The sequence below is a fragment of the Ranitomeya imitator genome, chromosome 1 (genome assembly GCF_032444005.1).
Source record: "Ranitomeya imitator isolate aRanImi1 chromosome 1, aRanImi1.pri, whole genome shotgun sequence".
NCBI classification, from domain to species: Eukaryota; Metazoa; Chordata; class Amphibia; order Anura; family Dendrobatidae; genus Ranitomeya; species Ranitomeya imitator.
The window spans coordinates 880,993,639-881,013,298 of NC_091282.1; the positions used below are offsets into that span (position 1 = coordinate 880,993,639).

The 19,660-nt window shown below is 43.1% G+C and overlaps 1 long non-coding RNA gene across 1 annotated transcript in view; it reads right to left on the reverse strand.

The window, feature by feature from the left end:
- Window positions 1-9,049: 9,049 nt before the first annotated feature.
- LOC138658189 (uncharacterized) overlaps window positions 9,050-19,660 on the reverse strand; it is a 176,501-nt gene continuing 165,890 nt past the window's right edge. Inside the window, exon 2 of the long non-coding RNA XR_011317382.1 lies at window positions 9,050-9,435. This is a non-coding gene — a long non-coding RNA (uncharacterized lncRNA). The remainder of the gene's footprint in view (window positions 9,436-19,660) is intronic.

The window sequence follows — 19,660 nt, forward strand, 5'->3', positions numbered from 1 at the left end:
AGTGACGGTTATATGTAAGATGTGGCCCCACAGTCTTGTGCGTGTTTAGATTCATTTTTCTGCAATTATATATATCCCCTTAGAATAATCTTTTGAGTCCGCCCTAATTTTGATATATTTCCTGTTTTTAATTATTGTTGTTTTTCTGTCCTATTTAGTTTCTTATTTTATTCAATGTTCGAGATGTTGTCTTATTGATGAATTTATCATACCCATTTTTGGACTCCACTTGTCAGACCAGTGTTAAGAGAATTTGCGGATTTGGATCCACATCCCCTTCCATAACCTGGATGTTTTCTCACATTTATATGTATTACTTGGTACTTTTTTCATATATATTGTTGGCATTTTCTTCAGCAATACTGTATCTGTGTCTTCACTAATTATACTATATGTGCATATTTGTATGTTGTGTCGCATTTACATTGTTACTAATTCACTTGTGACATTTGTTGCGTCATCCATTTTCGATGGGCTTTTTTTGCCGATATTTAGTTTTATACACTTTAATATCATTTGTTATCTCTAAATATTTTTTCCATGCATTCTTGAGTACGCGCACTGCGCATGTCACTTGACGTCATGGGGTGATTGGTCACCCGCATGCGCAGTGTGTGTTTTGACAGCGGCGGGAGGGACTTGTTCATTGTGCGTGGGGTCATGTGCGCATGCGCCACAGGATATTGGCGTGCCGTGGCTCTATAAATGGGTTTTTTGGATGGGATTAGTATGCTACTTCCCCTTTTGAAAAAGCGGGCACGCGAAACGCGCATCAGGGGTTGCGGGGGGATCCCTGCTGATCAAGACTTATTATGGGTAAGCAATGCACTGCACTTTACTTATGTTTTCTACTTTGGGGGCAGCTCCACATGGGCGCATAGTATGTGAGATATTTTTGATACTGATATTTATATATGGGTGTTAGTTTGCGCCTAAGTACTGCTGCCTGTATTTTACCCATGTCATACTATTGATCGCTGGGATCTCCTCTGGGTACTGGCATCGTTTCCTCCTTACTTTTCCTTGTCACCCTTTTTTATTTAAAGGGTATATTTGTTTGTTGGTTTTGTATTCAATAAAAAGAGTTATATTTTATTTCTTTTGTGAGTGTTTTCATTTACTCCTTCCTTTGGTATTTATATGTATTTTGGAGTACTACACTGAAGTTCAGCATCGTTATATGAGATGAGGAGAGCTTGAGATTCAAATATGCTCTCGGCCCATATGTCCAGTACGTGCTATTCGATTCTGTTATTTAGTTATGGAATTTAACAGATGTTTTAGTAAGCTCCCTTAACCAGATTTGGTTATTTTGCATTTAGCAGGAAATGATCTCGGGAAAATCAAAACTCTTGATTTACTAGCTATTTTGAGATCAGACATCATTTGTCTTAAGCAGTTTTTTCCTTGCACTTTTGTTTTTTTTCAGAGATCATTCCCAGATTACTATGGAGCAAAGGAAAACTTTCCTTTTTGGAAAAGAAACGGAAAAGAGTTAACAGAGAGATGTCTAAATTTCTTCCTATGATTAATGGTTTTTCTTTCAGACACGAAGACCTGGAAGGATTTTTGCCTGGGTTTTGTAGAAACAATTTAATTCATCTTTCAGACATAGGCTTAGACATATTTAATTTAAATCTGCAGACAATGGTGGAAAAATGGCTGTGGTATAGTGGGGTGGGAGGGGGCCATGTCTCTTTGAGCCCTGGCGTTTGTAAAAATCGCCCTTATTGGGTGGATTGGTTTTACGGTGATTAAACTTTCGGTCATTTTAAGAGTTAATTTAAAGGAAAATCTGGTGTGTTATTGAATTTCAATTAACTCAAAAATAAATGTCACGGCCATTCATTCCAAACATTGTCTGGATTGTTTATTTATTTGTACGAATGGGCCTTGTGTGGCCATGGCCTTTCGGTGTCAACAAAAATGATAATATGCGAAACCAAGAGGATTGCTGCTGAGAAAGGCATCAATTACTTCACTGGATCACCATCATGGTGCTTCAGATATATGAAGAGATGTAGCCTTGCTATGTGCACCAAAACTAGAATTGTGCAAAAAATGCCAAAAGAATATGAAGCCAAGATTCTGTTTTTCCACAAGTTTATAGCGGACAGCAGAAAGAAAACGAGATTTGAATTAGGACACATTGGGAATATTTAGATGAAGTCCCTCTAACCTTTGATGTGCCTTCAAACAGGACTGTTGATGCAAAGGGTGTCAAAACCTTAACGGTAAAAAAAAAAATGCAGGACATGAAAAAAAAACATTACACAGTTGTGTTATCCTGCTATGCCGATGGCACGAAACTGCCATCAATGTTAATTATTAAAAGAACATGCCCAAAGAAGCTATCCCACAAGGAGTTTTTGTCCACGTTCATGAGAAAGGATGGATGATAATGGAATGAGATTGTGGGTTGACATAGTGTTGTCCAAATGTCCTGGAGGGCTTAGAAAAAACAGCCCTGTTAGTGCTAGACCAGTTCAGAGCACATATTAGTGAAAACACAAAAAAGGTGTTTAAAGAAGTGACGACCCATCTCGCGGTAATTCCAGTGGGGCTTAAAAGCCAGCTGCAACCTCTGTTTCTATAAACAAGCCATTTAAGTCTACATGTGAGAAGAGTGGAATAAATGGATGGCTGCTGGCAATCATGACCTGACACCAGCTGGACGCATGATGAAGCCCACTATCACTCAAGTTTGGGAGTGGGTGAAAACTGTTGTGAATTCTGTTGTTGGGCTCCCTCCTGTGGTCATGAATGGTACTTCGGCTGGTTCTGTCCATGGACTTCCTCTGGTGGGTGTTTCTGAGTTTCCTTCCACAGGTGACGAGGTTAATTCGTTAGCTGGCTGCTCTATTTAACTCCACTTAGATCTTTGCTCCATGCCACCTGTCAATGTACCAGTATTGGTCTAGTTCACTCCTGGATCATTCTTGTGACCTGTCTTCCCAGCAGAAGCTAAGTTCCAGCTTGTATTTCTTTGGTTTGCTATTTTTCTGTCCAGCTTGCTATTTTTATTGTTGTATACATTTTAATCCAATGAACCTAAAGCCAAAAACGGCTTGGCCACATCCCGTAGAATAGTCATAACAAAAAAGCCAAATAAAGAAAAAATAACACTTGGCTCATGGAATGCAAATATATATAAATTTTATTAATAATCAAATACACATAAGATCATAAAACCCGAGTACCTCAAAAATGCAACAAACACCGTATGGCTAGGGCATAACAATATTAATATCTAGATGCTGCATCCTACTTAAATTGACCCATATACATATTTTTTATAGCCTGATACTCAATACAGAAACACCTCTTTTAATAGCATTTACTGAAGACCAATTGGACCATAAGGACCTAAATGGGCAGTATACTAAAGGTGTACCGAACAGCTCAATGCTGCTGAATTTAGAGTCAAAAAAGAGGGTAAAAAATCAACAGCATGAAATAAGTAGAAATATATATTACCAGTGGTTGCCCTTTGCCGCGGTGAATTGCCCACCCCGACGCGCGTTTCGCCTGTTCTTCTTCCGGGGGCGTGTATGGTAAGAGAGGTAGGCGGTCTATTTACGTGCACGGTGACCAATGAGCATTAAGCTTGATCGGCAACAGTATCCAGGAAATAAATCCAAACCAATCACCAGTGACTGTTTACTGATGGTAACCATAGATCCCTGGCGTGAGTCACAGCTGCCGGGTCTGACGGCGCATCCGGTTCTTAGTCCGTCTCCAAATAGGAACGTCCGAGCGCCGGTCGGGGTGACGCCGGGTTCCGGAGAGCAAAAAGCCCAACGGAAGTCCAGCGCCGCCCAAATGACCGAAGCAGGACGCTCCGGAGCGGTCCAAGTCGCGCATGCGCACAACCCAGCTGCGTGAAAATCTAACACCTAAGTACAAAAAACATGAATCGTGGAAACAGTGTACAGATATAAGGTATCCGAAGTACCCTCAACTATATAACATACATAGCCTTAAATATAAAGTGCATAGTGCATACATCATTCATAACAATGACAACAAATCCAGTTATACAATAAGTGAACACATTTTAACATAGACTAATTAACCCCTGAAAATTGGGATACATCCCTTATTGGACCAATACCAAATATTGGTCTCCATAAGTGTAAATATAAACTAACAATACAGATACATAAAAACCATACATATAGAAATTTTAACAAAAATAAAAATACCGCTACTTAATTATCACATGATCTATAAACTGTACCACCCACTACTTCCATGGATACTATAATAAAACCCACATATATTCTTGTTCTTTCTCTGCTCATTCAATTGCTCGTCACCTCCCATTTTTTCCCCCTCATATTTCTTGCTGTAACGTTTTTTTGAAGCTGAATGGGGGTGTAATAAGATGATTTGATGGAACAACATCACCACCGGACACAGACGACCGCAATAGGAACAATTCTAGAAAGATAAAATACTGTGAATACACAAATAACAGTAAATACAAAAATAATAATAAAACCCCTCCCATAAAAGGCTTCCAATCTGAAAACGGAGACAACAAAAATCTACATTATTTCCTACAGAAAAGATCCAAAGCCAAAGCTTTCGTTGAGACCCTGAGGTGCGATCGTACCCAAACGGTAGATCCACCGACTCTCCATTTGTGCCAATAATTTGCCAGCATTGCCCCCTCTGATTCCCAAGGACACCAAATCTATACCTTTGATTTTTAAACCATGTGGATTACATTGGTGGTGCTGTCTGAAGTGCCTTGGTATAGTTTTAAGTGTTGATACTTCTTGTGCAGTTTTGGCCTTCATTATGTCTCTACAATGTTCACGCGTTCGAATCTTCAGTTCCCATGTGGTCAGTCCTATGTAGACCTTACCACACGGGCACGTGGCGTGATATATAACACCACGAGAAGCACATGTAATTCTTTTTCTTATGGTGAACGTTTTAGTGCCATTGAAGTTAGAGAAACTTTTTGTCTTGGTATGGTTTCCACAGGCCTTACACAGACCACATGGATAAAACCCAGTATCGATGGTCCTGGTGGGGATAACACCCCTCCCTGGATCATATAGACTATGGACCAAAATGTCCCGTAAATTTTTGGTCCTTTTGGCCACAACCATAGGTCTCTCTGGCAACACTTTCCTCAAAATCGGGTCAGATTGCAGAACATTCCAATGCTTGTAAAGTATCTCTTTAAATTGATGCCACTTGTTATGGTAGGGAGTTATAAAACGTACCATATTCGATCCATTGGATTGTTCCAATGATTTCCGTTTGTACAGAAGGTCATTTCTGTCAGTCTTCAATGCTTTATGATATCCTCTCCTTATATTCCTCCTACTGTAACCTCTCTCTTGGAAACGCCTACTGAGATCCGCCGCTTGTAATTCAAAATCTTCGGGATTTGTACAAATTCTCTTCGCGCGTAAAAATTGTCCTGTAAAATTGTCTACCGTTTGGGTACGATCGCACCTCAGGGTCTCAACGAAAGCTTTGGCTTTGGATCTTTTCTGTAGGAAATAATGTAGATTTTTGTTGTCTCCGTTTTCAGATTGGAAGCCTTTTATGGGAGGGGTTTTATTATTATTTTTGTATTTACTGTTATTTGTGTATTCACAGTATTTTATCTTTCTAGAATTGTTCCTATTGCGGTCGTCTGTGTCCGGTGGTGATGTTGTTCCATCAAATCATCTTATTACACCCCCATTCAGCTTCAAAAAAACGTTACAGCAAGAAATATGAGGGGAAAAAAATGGGAGGTGACGAGCAATTGAATGAGCAGAGAAAGAACAAGAATATATGTGGGTTTTATTATAGTATCCATGGAAGTAGTGGGTGGTACAGTTTATAGATCATGTGATAATTAAGTAGCGGTATTTTTATTTTTGTTAAAATTTCTATATGTATGGTTTTTATGTATCTGTATTGTTAGTTTATATTTACACTTATGGAGACCAATATTTGGTATTGGTCCAATAAGGGATGTATCCCAATTTTCAGGGGTTAATTAGTCTATGTTAAAATGTGTTCACTTATTGTATAACTGGATTTGTTGTCATTGTTATGAATGATGTATGCACTATGCACTTTATATTTAAGGCTATGTATGTTATATAGTTGAGGGTACTTCGGATACCTTATATCTGTACACTGTTTCCACGATTCATGCTTTTTGTACTTAGGTGTTAGATTTTCACGCAGCTGGGTTGTGCGCATGCGCGACTTGGACCGCTCCGGAGCGTCCTGCTTCGGTCATTTGGGCGGCGCTGGACTTCCGTTGGGCTTTTTGCTCTCCGGAACCCGGCGTCACCCCGACCGGCGCTCGGACGTTCCTATTTGGAGACGGACTAAGAACCGGATGCGCCGTCAGACCCGGCAGCTGTGACTCACGCCAGGGATCTATGGTTACCATCAGTAAACAGTCACTGGTGATTGGTTTGGATTTATTTCCTGGATACTGTTGCCTATCAAGCTTAATGCTCATTGGTCACCGGGCACGTAAATAGACCGCCTACCTCTCTTACCATACACGCCCCCGGAAGAAGAACAGGCGAAACGCGCGTCGGGGTGGGCAATTCACCGCGGCAAAGGTCAACCACTGGTAATATATATTTCTACTTATTTCATGCTGTTGATTTTTTACCCTCTTTTTTGACTCTAAATTCAGCAGCATTGAGCTGTTCGGTACACCTTTAGTATACTGCCCATTTAGGTCCTTATGGTCCAATTGGTCTTCAGTAAATGCTATTAAAAGAGGTGTTTCTGTATTGAGTATCAGGCTATAAAAAATATGTATATGGGTCAATTTAAGTAGGATGCAGCATCTAGATATTAATATTGTTATGCCCTAGCCATACGGTGTTTGTTGCATTTTTGAGGTACTCGGGTTTTATGATCTTATGTGTATTTGATTATTAATAAAATTTATATATATTTGCATTCCATGAGCCAAGTGTTATTTTTTCTTTATTTGGCTTTTTTGTTATGACTATTTTTATTGTTGTCTTGCTTGCTGGAAGCTCTGGGACGCAGAGGGAGCGCCTCCGCACCGTGAGTCGGTGCGGAGGGTCTTTTTGCGCCCTCTGCGTGGTCTTTTTGTAGGTTTTTGTGCTGACCGCAAAGTAACCTTTCCTATCCTCGGTCTGTTCAGTAAGTCGGGCCTCACTTTGCTAAATCTATTTCATCTCTGTGTTTGTATTTTCTTCTTTACTCACACAGTCATATGTGGGGGGCTGCCTTTTCCTTTGGGGAATTTCTCTGAGGCAAGGTAGGCTTTATTTTTCTATCTTCAGGGGTAGCTAGTTCCTTAGGCTGTGCCGAGTTGCATAGGGAGCGTTAGGCGCAATCCACGGCTATTTCTAGTGTGTTTGATAGGATTAGGGATTGCGGTCAGCAGAGTTCCCACGTCCCAGAGCTCGTCCTTTATTATCAGTAACTATCAGGTCATTCCGTGTGCTCTTAACCACCAGGTCCATTATTGTCCTGACCACCAGGTCATAACAGAAAACATCATGGCAATCAGTGATGGATGAAACAGTTAAACGTTCATTCAAAAAATGTGGGATTAGCAATACCTTAGATGGCACCGAAGATGGTTTGTTTTATGAGGGCAGTGAAGAAAGTGACACTAATGTCTGTGAGGACCTGAGCTTCCTAGACTCTGACAACAGTGATAAGGAATTCCTGGGATTCTCTGACTAGAAGATTGCTGTGAATGAGGATTAAAGTTTCTTCTCATTCGTTATCCAGAACATGGTTCTTGCTGTTACTTACGGTACATGTGACTGTTCTAACATTTTACCCACAAAGCTGTTGTTGAGTCTACTATGTTAAAATATTATTTTGTTGTTTAATTAAAAGTGTTTGCACACAATTTGGCAGTGATAAGAAATTCCTGGGATTTCCTGACTAGAAGATTGTTGTAACTGAGGATTAAAGTTTCTTCTCATTCGTTATCCAGAACATGGTTCTTGCTGTTACTTACGGTACATGTGACTGTTCTTACATTTTACCCACAAAGCTGTTGTTGAGTCTACTATGTTAAAATATTATTTTGTTGTTTAATTAAAAGTGTTTGCACACAATTTGGCAGTGATAAGGAATTCCTGGGATTCCCTGACTAGAAGATTGCAGTGCCCGAGGAATAAAGTTTCTTCTCATTCGTTAGCCAGAGCATGGTTCTTGCTGTTACTTCCGGTACATGGGACTGGTTTTAGATTTTACCCACAATGCTGCTGTTGATTCTATGTTAAAATAATATTCTGCTATTTAATTAAAGGTTTTTTCACATTATTTGGCTAAAAATATAACATTCTAAAACCTAGGTGCATCTTATAATGCGAAAAATACGGCACATAGTTAGACAGCTCACAAAGTCTGAAAATGAGTAATAGACATATACTGGGTATTAGGAGCCAGGATTCTTCCACTGCACAGAATGGATCCCAAGCCTTCTCTTCTCCTGCTGTCCCCCATTCAGCCTCAACCGCAGTGAATGCTTCTGAGCAAGGACATCAGTCTCAGAGTCTTGCTCATATCCAGGCTGTAAAATTTGGTTTCCCTTTACTGAGCATGCTCGTGGGTCGACTTCTCGTTGGTGGTCGCCCATCACATGCTCAGGTCCTGGTCCGGATCGGCCAGTGAGTAAGGTTCTGTCAGATTGGCAAACTATAAAAGGATCTTTGGCGTGCCCGTCGGTGCACTAAGATGATTTTTGTTTTGAGTGTGTGAGGAACCAAACGGTAGTGTTAGCTGTATGTGCCCACGGCAGGCTCAGTGCCTTTGAAATTCCAGCTTCTCTGGAGAGGAGTGTGTGGTTGAATTCAAGGCAGGCGCTAGTGCCTTTAGAATTCCGGCCCCTCTAGAGAGGAGTTCTGTGAGTGTCTGAGTCCACAACCGGTTTCATTGCCTCAGTCAGATAGCGAACACCTGTGAAGTCAACAGGGTGTTACGCCCACAGGGCGTGGGGATGTATAGTGGACTCACTAGACCACTGATGGAGCAGTGGTAGCTGTATACCCGGTACACTAGAGACAGGAGAATGAGCTTCCAAAAAGCAAAGGTTTTTATTTAAAGGAAGCTTTAACAAACAGAAAGAGGTGCTTGAGGGAAGAACCCTCTGGACCACAACACTGAACCACGTAGTGGAGCACCGGGCAAGGTGTATGTACCCCTATACAGGGATTCCCCCGTCACAACACCAGGTGGCCTAAATGCCGCAGTACCCGGACCAGAGGGACGACCCGTACAGACCATATTAACAAGACAGTGGAATTCAGCGGAGAGCATCCTGGAAGCTCTGTGTAGTCCTGGAAAGGCTGATCCAGCCAGCCACGATATCTGGATGGTTCCATGAGGAGCAGTTTAGTCAGACTGGAGTGGAAACTGGAGAGTCCAGAAGGATCCAGAATAGGGAACTGCCAACGGAGGGTTCTGAGGAGACAGAGGAATTAGAATAATGAAAGTAATAAACTTCAGTTTGCAGAGCACAACAGAGTGTGGTCTGAGCAGAAGGCCACAAACAATAGAATGAACACATTGCCCAGGCACCTCCCATAAGGGGAGGATGCCTTTTATGCACAGCGCATCATAGCACAGAGAGCCCTAATAGAGAAAAGGTGCTCTGCTGTTTTAAGTATGTGCAGGAAGCAGGCGCGCCTCCTAAGAGCATTTCCAGGAGACCTCCCAAGAGGATGCAGGTTCTTAACCCTCCGTCAGGGGCAACTGATCTGACAGGCGCAGCTCACTTCTCATTTCTCTATTTTCAGTGGTTTGTCTGGGAAACACCATCCTCCCAATACCTTCATAACTTTAAAGGCTGTGTGAAACCTGAGAAGCCTCTTGTGCTGCAGGAGATCAGATAGTGTTTTGGCTTTATGAAACATATTGCCCCTGACGGAGGGTTAAAAGAGAATGGAGCAGCTGATCGTCTGGAGCCACGGATAGGGTGAGTAGTACCAGTGGAGCTCCATGAAATGGGCCGGTCTCCCTTCACAGCGGAGACCAGGTCTGCAGCTGAGGGCATGACACAGGGTTCGTGTTCAGCATCTAATCACTCTGTGGTTGTGTGCCTATAGCACAGCTCTGCTGCAGAGCCTTGTTCCATTGTTGTGTGCGATTGACACAGCCACGTGCTACTCCACTGAGTGACAACTCAGTGCGAGTCTGTTACGCTCGCTGCAAGTCTCGCCATTGTCCTCTTAGCTGCAGTGTACCATCTCTGGACCCCGAGTGGCGAACGCACTTCATTATTATATTTTATTTAGTGCATTCCACCCATCCTTACCCTGAGGATTTTAACAGTAGTATTTAACAATGTATTAATTGTTAGGTTATGTGTCCACTGTCTGGATTTACATCGCCGCCCCCTTCTGAACGCACGGTGATTCTGGGTGTGTTCTTTGCACACATCCGAAATCTGCGCACCCCATTCATAGGGCCCTGTGATTTACCTTGCGGCGACGGAGCGTCGCCGCAAGGTAAACAGACACACTGTGATCTAAAAAGACGCACCCCATGTCCGTAAACGCAGGCCCGCTGAGTGCGTGTTCGCACGCATAGTGGACATGGAATTTCATAAAATCCCCTCCATTATGCTGTAACATCTGGAGCTGCGGGTTGAACGCTGCGGTTGTACGCAACATTCAATCCGCAACTAATCTGGATGTAATCAGGCCCGTGGACACGCACCCTTAGGTGTACATAGTAGTGGTTGTGTTAGGCTATGGGATGTTGTACAAGCTTCTCTTTCACAATGAAACAGGTAAATAAGATTACAAGATCTTGTTATGCAACATCCCATAGCCTTTTTATTATTATTTATATAGCACCATTAATTCCATGGTGGTGTACATGAGAAGTGGTTACATCAAAATACAAATATCACTTACAGTAAACAAAACAATGACAGACTGGTACAAAGGGAAGAGGACCCTGCCCTTGCGGGCTTACATTCTACAGGATTATGGGGAAGGAGACAGTAGGTCGAGGGTTGCAGTAGCTCCAATGGTGTTGAGGTGGCCGTGTGGTCTTTACAGGCTGTAAGCTTCCTTGAAGAGGTGGGTTTTCAGGTTTCTTTTGAAGGATCCAAAAGTAGTGGATAACTGGATGTGTTGGGGCACTGAATTCCAGAGGATGGGTGATTTTCGGGAGAAGTCTTGGAGGCGATTGAGTGAGGAGTGAATAAGCGTGGAGGAGAGGAGGAGGTCTTGGGAAAACCGGAGATTACGTGAGGGAAGATATTGAGAGATTAGTGTGGAAACATATGGAGGAGAAAGATTATGGATGGCTTTGTAGGTCAGTGTTAGTAATTTAAACTGGATACGCTGGGAAATTGGGAGCCAGTGAAGGGATTTGCAAAGAAGTGAAGCAGGAGTGTAGCGAGGAGAGAGTAATTAGTCGGGCAGCAGAGTTAAGGATGGACTGGAGTTGCGTGCTAACTCTGAATGCCCGAGGTGTGGGAGTGAGAATGCAGGAATATATCATATGATGTGGACGTGTCCTAGACTGGCCGCTTTTTGGGTGGTAGTTTTGAGTCGGGTGGAAGGAGCGTACAAATGTAGAGTCCTTAGAGATCCGATAATATGCTTGTTGGGATATGTGGATGAAATAGGAGTGGACAACACCTGGAAAATAGCAATCGCTAGGTTGCTATATATGGCTCGGAAAGTGATAGCACGAAATTGGATAAAGGTAGAACCACCTGCGAGGAGGGAATTTCTTCAATATGTACAACACGGTCTAAAGTTGGAAAAAGGGGTTTATAAGAGACGGGGGAAAATAGAAATGTTTAATAAAATGTGGTCTCCATGGCTTGAGTTGGGATAGGAGTAATAGAAGTTGGGAACTATAAGCTTCGGATAGGTGAGAATTACTTGAGGCATTGGCGACCTCAGGGGAGTATAGATTGGGGATGAGCTGTCCTATGGGGGGGGGGGAGGGTTGTTGTGGGTATGTTGGGTTTTCTTTAAAATAAGAAAATGTATGTAACATATTGAAATGTGGATGAGAATGTGATGTTCTTCTTCATTTATTGTTAATAAAAACCTATTTAAATTTAAAAAAAAAAAAAAAAAAAAAAAGGATGGACTGGAGGGGTGCGAGAGTGTTAGAAGGTAGGCCACAGAGGAGTATCTTGCAGTAGTCAAGGCGGGAGATGATTAAGGCATGCACAAGCATTTTGGTAGAGTGTGGGTTGAGGAAAGGACGGATTCTGGAAATATTTTTGAGCTGCAGGCGACAGGAGGATGGAGAGAGCTTGGATGTGCGGTTTGAAGGACAGGGCAGAGTCAAGGGTTACTCCGAGGCAGCGGATTTTGGGGACAGGGGAAAGTGTGATTTCATTTATTTTGATAGATAGATCAGGTAGGGAAGATATGCGTGATGGAGGAAAGATAAGGAGTTCAGATTTGTCCACATTGAGCTTGAGGAAGCGAGAGGAGAAGGAGGATATGGCCGATAGACACTCTGGGATTCAATGAAACAGGTAAATAAGATTACAAGAGCTTGTTATGCAATGTGTCACAGGATATAAAGTCAGGCTGATTACTTCTGGGACACCAAGTAAAGTTCTGCTTTTGTGCACTTATGAGGACAGCGAGACAAGAACTGCTGTTCGCAGTAGAGTCTCACTGTCTTTCCACAACTGTATGTCTCCTTAGGACTCAATGACAGTTGAAAGTTGATGCCAAGGTTGATTATAGGTTTTCTGCTGGACGACGCAAAAATTTAAATGGTGTTCCAATCAATGGTCAAAATCTCTCCATATACTTTGAATAACATTCCTACGTATGAAAGTTATGTGGCACTGTATGCAATGTCTCCTCTTATGTAGACAATCTATTCCCTCATCTTATCTAATCAGAACAGACTATTGCAGTGACTAATTTGAGTTTTGCTTAAGGTACCGTCACACTCGGCGACGCTGCAGCGATATAAACAATGAGCCGATTGCTGGAGCGTCGCTGTTTAGGTCCAGAACGATGCAGGAGCGATCCAGTGACGTAACAGCGACTCACTTATCGTTCTCGCTGGTTGTTAGCTCCATGTAAAACGTTGCTGGCATCGTTGCTTTTGATGTCAAAGATGACGATACACGCCGACCTGACGACGAAATAAAGTTCTGGACTTCTAGCTCCGACCAGCGATATCACAGCGGGATCCAGATTGCTGCTGCGCGTCAAACACAACGAGATCGCTATCCAGGACGCTGCAACGTCACGGATCATTGTCGTTGTCAAGTTGCTGAGTGTGACGGTACCTTAAAGGGACACTGTCACCTGAATTTGGAGGGAACAATCTTCAGCCATGGAGGCAGGGTTTTTGGGTGTTTGATTCACCCTTTCCTTACCCGCTGGCTGCATGCTGGCTACAATACTGGATTGAAGTTCATTCTGTCCTCCGTAGTACATGCCTGCACAAGGCAAGATTGCCTTGCACAGGCGTGTCCTATGGAGGACAGAGAATAAACTTCAATCCAATATTGCAGCCAGCGGGTAAGGAAAGGGTGAATCAAACACCCAAAAACCCCGCCTCCATGGCTGAAGATTGTTCCCTCCAAATTCAGGTGACAGTGTCCCTTTAAGTGTTTTGGAGAGGTTCCCTTGCATCCCTGATAGGTTCCTCAGCTTTCTGTCGTTGTCACCCTTTTAATGCTTCAACTGTGTTTATATTCCAGCTATCGTCAATACGGTGCTCTATGTGGTCCTAATTAGTTTACTTACAAAATAATAGTACCATTCTTATAGTCAGTCAATTGTAATACTGCAGTCAATTGTAATACTGCAGCCAAAAGTCCAATCAATGGCATTAATTTTTTACCTGAATACATTCATTTATAATATTGTGCCCAATAATAATGGTGCCCACAGTAGTAGTAATGATTCCGCCTTGCAGTGCCCCCAGTATTGATAATTCTCTGCTGTAGTGCCAACAGTATACATAATGCCTCAATGTAGTGATAATAGTATATTTAACTCAATTTTCTCTGTATTCATAATTCCCCCCTGTATTGCACTCAGCACTTTATTGCCCATGTATTGCTTTCAGTATGTTTAATACACCCCAGTATTGCCCACAATATGTATACAGCACCCTGTGGTATGAGTTCCTTTTGTCTTAGTGTTTGCATATTTGCTGTGAAAGAAAGGAGTCGGCTCTGCAGTGTGAGGCTGCCGTCACACTAGCAGTATTTGGTCAGTATTTTACATCAGTATCTGTAAGCCAAAACCAGGAGTGGAACAAATAGAGGAAAAGTATAATAGAAACATATGCACCACTTCTGTATTTATCACCCACTCCTGGTTTTGGCTACAAATACTGATGTAAAATACTGACCAAATACTGCTAGTGTGACGGCAGCCTGAGTGAGGAGAGTCTTTTTTTTTTCTTTGGCGCCTGGCAGCTTATCAGATTCAGCTAGTGAAGTCTTCGTTCACATTAGCGTCTTTGGGCGCAGCGTCGTCGATGGATACTGACGCATGCATCATGCGCCCCTATCTTTAACATGGGGGGCGCATGGACATGCGCCGGTATGCGTTGTCAAGCGTTGTACGACGCATGCGTCATTTGGGCGCACCAGACAGGGCGCGGCCGACGCTACATGTTGCATTTTTCCTACGTCAAATTTCCGGTAAAAAACGCATGCAACGCACTTGCGTCGTAAATGCACCAAAAAACCCACATTACTGTCTATGTAAAACGCATAGGGCGCAGGTGCCTGCGTTGACCCGCGTTGTTCGAGCATGCGCCTTTTGAGCAAAAAACAAGTGATCAAGTGTCTAGACAGTGCAAAGACCACGCCATAGATATAAAAAAAAGGGTGATTGCATTGTATTTCACTTGCCTGCACGTCTGAAACGAGACAGCGTTGACCGCATGCGTCAAAAAACGCTGCTGTGTTTTGACATGCGTTTTGGGTTGCGTCAACGACGCTGTGCCCAAAGACGCTAATGTGAACGTAGATGAAGTGTGACTGTCTGTGACTCATGTGGGAGGAGCAGACAGGAGAGAGGTAGCTAGCTGACGCTGTGGAGTCTGGACTGTAAATAAATGCATGTGAGTTACCATGTGACCCAAATAAAGATACACTATTATACACTGGCTTGAGTGGCTTCCTCCTTGGTATGTGACTGTGTAGGAGGAATGACTCAGCAAATTGTATGTTTATCATCATCATCATCTGCAATGACCTGTGAGTTACCTTTTGTCCCAAATATACACTTTATTGTGGCCTCATCCATGGCACATATACATATATGGTATGATTAGGAGGAGGGATTCAGCAAGTTGTTTGGTATCATCTCAAAGTATTAGAATAGTCTCAGAACTGAGGATCAGGAGTCAAACATCAGAGGACAACAACACTACAGTGAGGATGATATGCACGTCTGAGGGGAGAGTAAGTAATTTATAAAGTGACTTTAGACATAACCTGTGGCCGTGGTGAGATCTAGTACAGCTCCAATCATTGTATAGAGTTATGCTGGTTTCACACTTGCATATTTTGCAATCTGTGTGAACATGGAGGCGTGCGGATCCGTTTTCGTCTCTGACGGATGGGTCCTGCGTGTGCATCCAGTTGTCACTGGTTTCCCTCGGATTCCGTGTATCTGCATATTTTACCAGACGGACAAAAACGCTACTTGTTGCAGTTCTGTCATCTGAAAAAGACGCAGGCACAGGGACCTGCACGGATCCGTGGCTACACATCTGGAATTAACATTGAGCATGGATCCAGGACACACACGGATCCATAGGATTCCGTGTGCAGGGATCCGTTATGTGGGACTAAGCATGCTCAGAACAAGGGATGTGCTGTATGGGAAAGTGATGAGCTTGTGCCCTATGTTATAGTGTGTTAATAAAATGTATTGGGAGCATGCATATAACATGGGGCACCTGGTTTGGGGCTGCACGGGTGGGTCTGCTTTCACACTGGCGTTTTGGTACGGTAACAGTACGTTGTGATGTGTAGCAATCTTGATCCAGATTGCATCCCTATACTTAACATAGGGACGCATGGACCTGCGTTTGCATCATGATTTTTCATGTGCTCCCAAAATGCAGTTTGTTGCGAATTTTGGGTGTTAAAAAAAAATCTGCAGACATCCTGACACGTGGAAGCGCATCCAAAAACATATGATTGTCAATGTAGACGCCCCCGAATCAGGATGCCGGAGTCCAATCCGCATGTGGATGTGATACTGCGCAGGCTCGGAGAACCTTTTTTTTTCTTTCACCAGTTTCTCCCCTCTCCTCTCTCCCCTCTGCCTCAGAAGTCAGAATTTCACATTTCCAACCAAATCCGGATCAGTCTGCAGTTGCATGCGTTTGCAGAAAAAATACAGATGCAGATAAATCATATCCAAGAGGTAATGACTACAGCAGTGAAGGCGCAGAGTACTAGTCTGGGGGAATAGATGTCATACTGGGTTACTACTGGTTAATTATCAGATCACTAGTGGCGATATGAAACTATTTTTACTGCACATGGCTTTATTACAATTCTTATCCTTGCAGTATACCACTTACACGAAAGGCTGCCTACCAATAAGAGACAAGAAAATGTCGGAGTGCCGAAAAAGAAGTGACATTTGGATCCATTTAAAAAATCTCAACAACATAGGCAGAATGTAAAATTTGTAAAAAAAAAACAAACAAAAAAAAAAAAAAAACTTTCATTCCGAGCAGGGTCTACTAATCACCTTCACAGGCATCTGAGATTGCTGCATCCAACTGTAACGACAGAGGGAAGAAGGTAAGATCGTGCTCAGGTTAGCCTTCCGGCTGCCGCACATGAAGTCAGTGCTTCTACTTCAGGAACAGTTTCAGCAGTAATGTCTACAGCACCAGCCACTCCTCCTGCTCCAATTAATCCCCAACCTGTTGCAACAACTCAAAGCTCGATTACACACTTTATGATAAGTACAGCGACGACACCATTAAAGCAAGCTACAGTAGATGAGGAATTGGCTGCAATGATTGCCACAGATTTTCAACCACTTTCAATTGTGGAGGACAAAGGATTTCGAAAATTAATTTTTCCTCTCAATCCTATGTATAATATTCCAAGCAGGAAAACGATCTCCTAGACAGTCCTTCCGAGAATATATAACAGAACGTGACTCATTGCAGGAGAGGGTTAAAAGAGCTACAGAAGTTTGCCTGACAACAGACTGCTGGATATCCAGGTCCACCACTGCATTCATGTCAGTTACCTGCCATTTCATAGAAAACTATAAGATGGTATCCTATCTTCTGGACTGTGTTGAGTTGTGTGAAAGACACTTCAGAGAAATTGGCAGAAGAACTGCTAAAGGTACCGTCATGCTCAGCAACTTTGCAAAGAGAACGACAACGATCCGTGACGTTGCAGCGTCCTGGATAGCGATCTCGTTGTGTTTGACACGCAGCAGCAATCAGGATCCCGCTGTGCCATCGCTGGTCGGAGCTAGAAGTCCAGAACTTTATTTCGTCGCCAGGTCGGCATGTATCGTCATGTTTGACATCAAAAGCAACGATGCCAGCAACGTTTTACATGGAGCTAACAACCAGCGAGAACGAGAAGTGAGTCGCCGTTACGTCACTGGATCGCTCCTGCATCGTTCTGGAGTTGCTGTGTTTGACGTCTCTACAGCGACCTAAACAGCGACGCTCCAGCGATCTAGTTTAGGTCGGCTCGTTGTCTATATCGCTGCAGCGTCGCTGAGTGTGACGGTACCTTTAGAGTCGCAAGAGATTGGCAAATAGAAAGCAAAGTTATTTGTTGTGTTAGTGATAATGCGGCTAACATAACAAAAGCTATTAGAAATCTAAATTGGGCCCACAACCCCTGTCTGGCACATACTATTAATCTGATAGTGAGAGATTCCATGAAGGTTATTAAGCCCACTGTGGACAAAGTCAAGATAATAGTGGAATATTTCCATAAGAGCACAATAGCCACAGAAAAACTGAAGTCTACTCAACAACAGATGAGTATGTCTGAGTTGAGGCTCAAACAAGATTGCGTTACATGATGGAATTCATCATATTATATGCTAAAACTAATTCTGGAGTCAAAAGATGCAATAATCTCAACCCTGGCCATTATCTCTGCACCTGTTGAAACACTAAACCAAGAAGAATGGGAAGTAGTGAGAGAGGCATGCACTGTGTTGGAGCCATTTGAACAGGTCACTGTGGAGATCAGTGCAGAAAGGTAAAATAGACATTTACTAATTTATTAAAGCTAAAGGTTAAAGGGCTTGCCCAGGCTTAGGGCACATTTCTGATGTTATTGCAAATGCCAGAAGGGCCTGTCTGGTCATGGGCTGCCTTGTCTGCTACCCATACTGTTAAGAGTTGTGACGAAGCACAAAGTCGTTGACTCCGTCACTTACCCAGGCAGGCCACAGGCATCATTAGAAATATTGGTCTTGTAGAAAATCTTCCTTTCCTCCATCCAGGGTAATATTAGTAATACATCCCATCTGGTTCATGGGGACGGGGACAGCATGGGCCTGTGTGATTTCAAATGCCAGGGCTGAATTTCAGCCCCAGTCCGTACCTGATTAGTATGGTGACGTTTTTGCTTTTTTTGTTATTCTCCTGTTTGTTGTATTACAAAATTACTGTTTTCTCTAAGGTACGTGACCTCCTCTAAGGCTACGTTCACACTAGCGTTGTGCGCCGCTGCGTCGGCGACGCGACGCACAACGCACCGAAAAACGCGTGCAAACGCACGCAAAAACGCTGCGTTTTTCGACGCGTGCGTCGTTTTTTGACGAAAATCGGACGCAAGAAAAATGCAACTTGTTGCGTTTTCTTGGTCCGACGCTAGCGTCAAAAAAGACGCACGTGTCGGAAAACGCAACAAGCAAAAACGCATGCGTCCCCCATGTTAAACATAGGGGCGCATGACGCGTGCGTCGCCGCTGCGTCGCCCGACGCTAGCGCGACGCACACTAGCCGAACGCTAGTGTGAACGTAGCCTTAAATGCTCATTTTGTGCAGGGGTCTGCAGAGAGTCACTGCCCAACATCAGACAGATGGAACCGTAGCCACATCACAGGCAACAGAGCTTGTGACCTCACTTATTACATCTATGGACAGAAGGTTCCATACAATGGAATACATTTTACTGTCTGAATCCACCATATTGGATCCACGATGCAAAAGGTTGTCCTTTAATGATGGTCGAGCTGCTGATGAAGCACTTTGAAAGAATAACTGCAGCAGCCAAATGCAGCTTCAGCGTCCAACCAGCTTCACCAGGAGACCAAGGGAGAGAAGAGGCAACGTCATTAGAATTGGCTCAACAAGTGTCTTCTGTATGGAATTTTTTTGATGAAAGGGCAATAGGAGAAACCGCAAGAAGGAATCCTACTGAAGATGCCATAACTGAATTAAGAAGTTATGTTGAAGAACCCCTTATACAATGATCTGAAGACCCACTGACCTGGTGGAAGTCCAAGGCTTCAATACACCCCAGACTTGTCAAGGTGATGGCAGAAAGACTGTGTATTGTAGCAACATCTGTACCTTAAGAGTTTTCTCAGAAACAGGACAGATAATAACTGAGAGAAGAAACAGAATCAGCTCAGATAAACTGAAGTACTTAGTCTTTCTTAATGCCAATCTGCCCTAAATCTAGTGTTCAAGTGATCTCACATTGAAA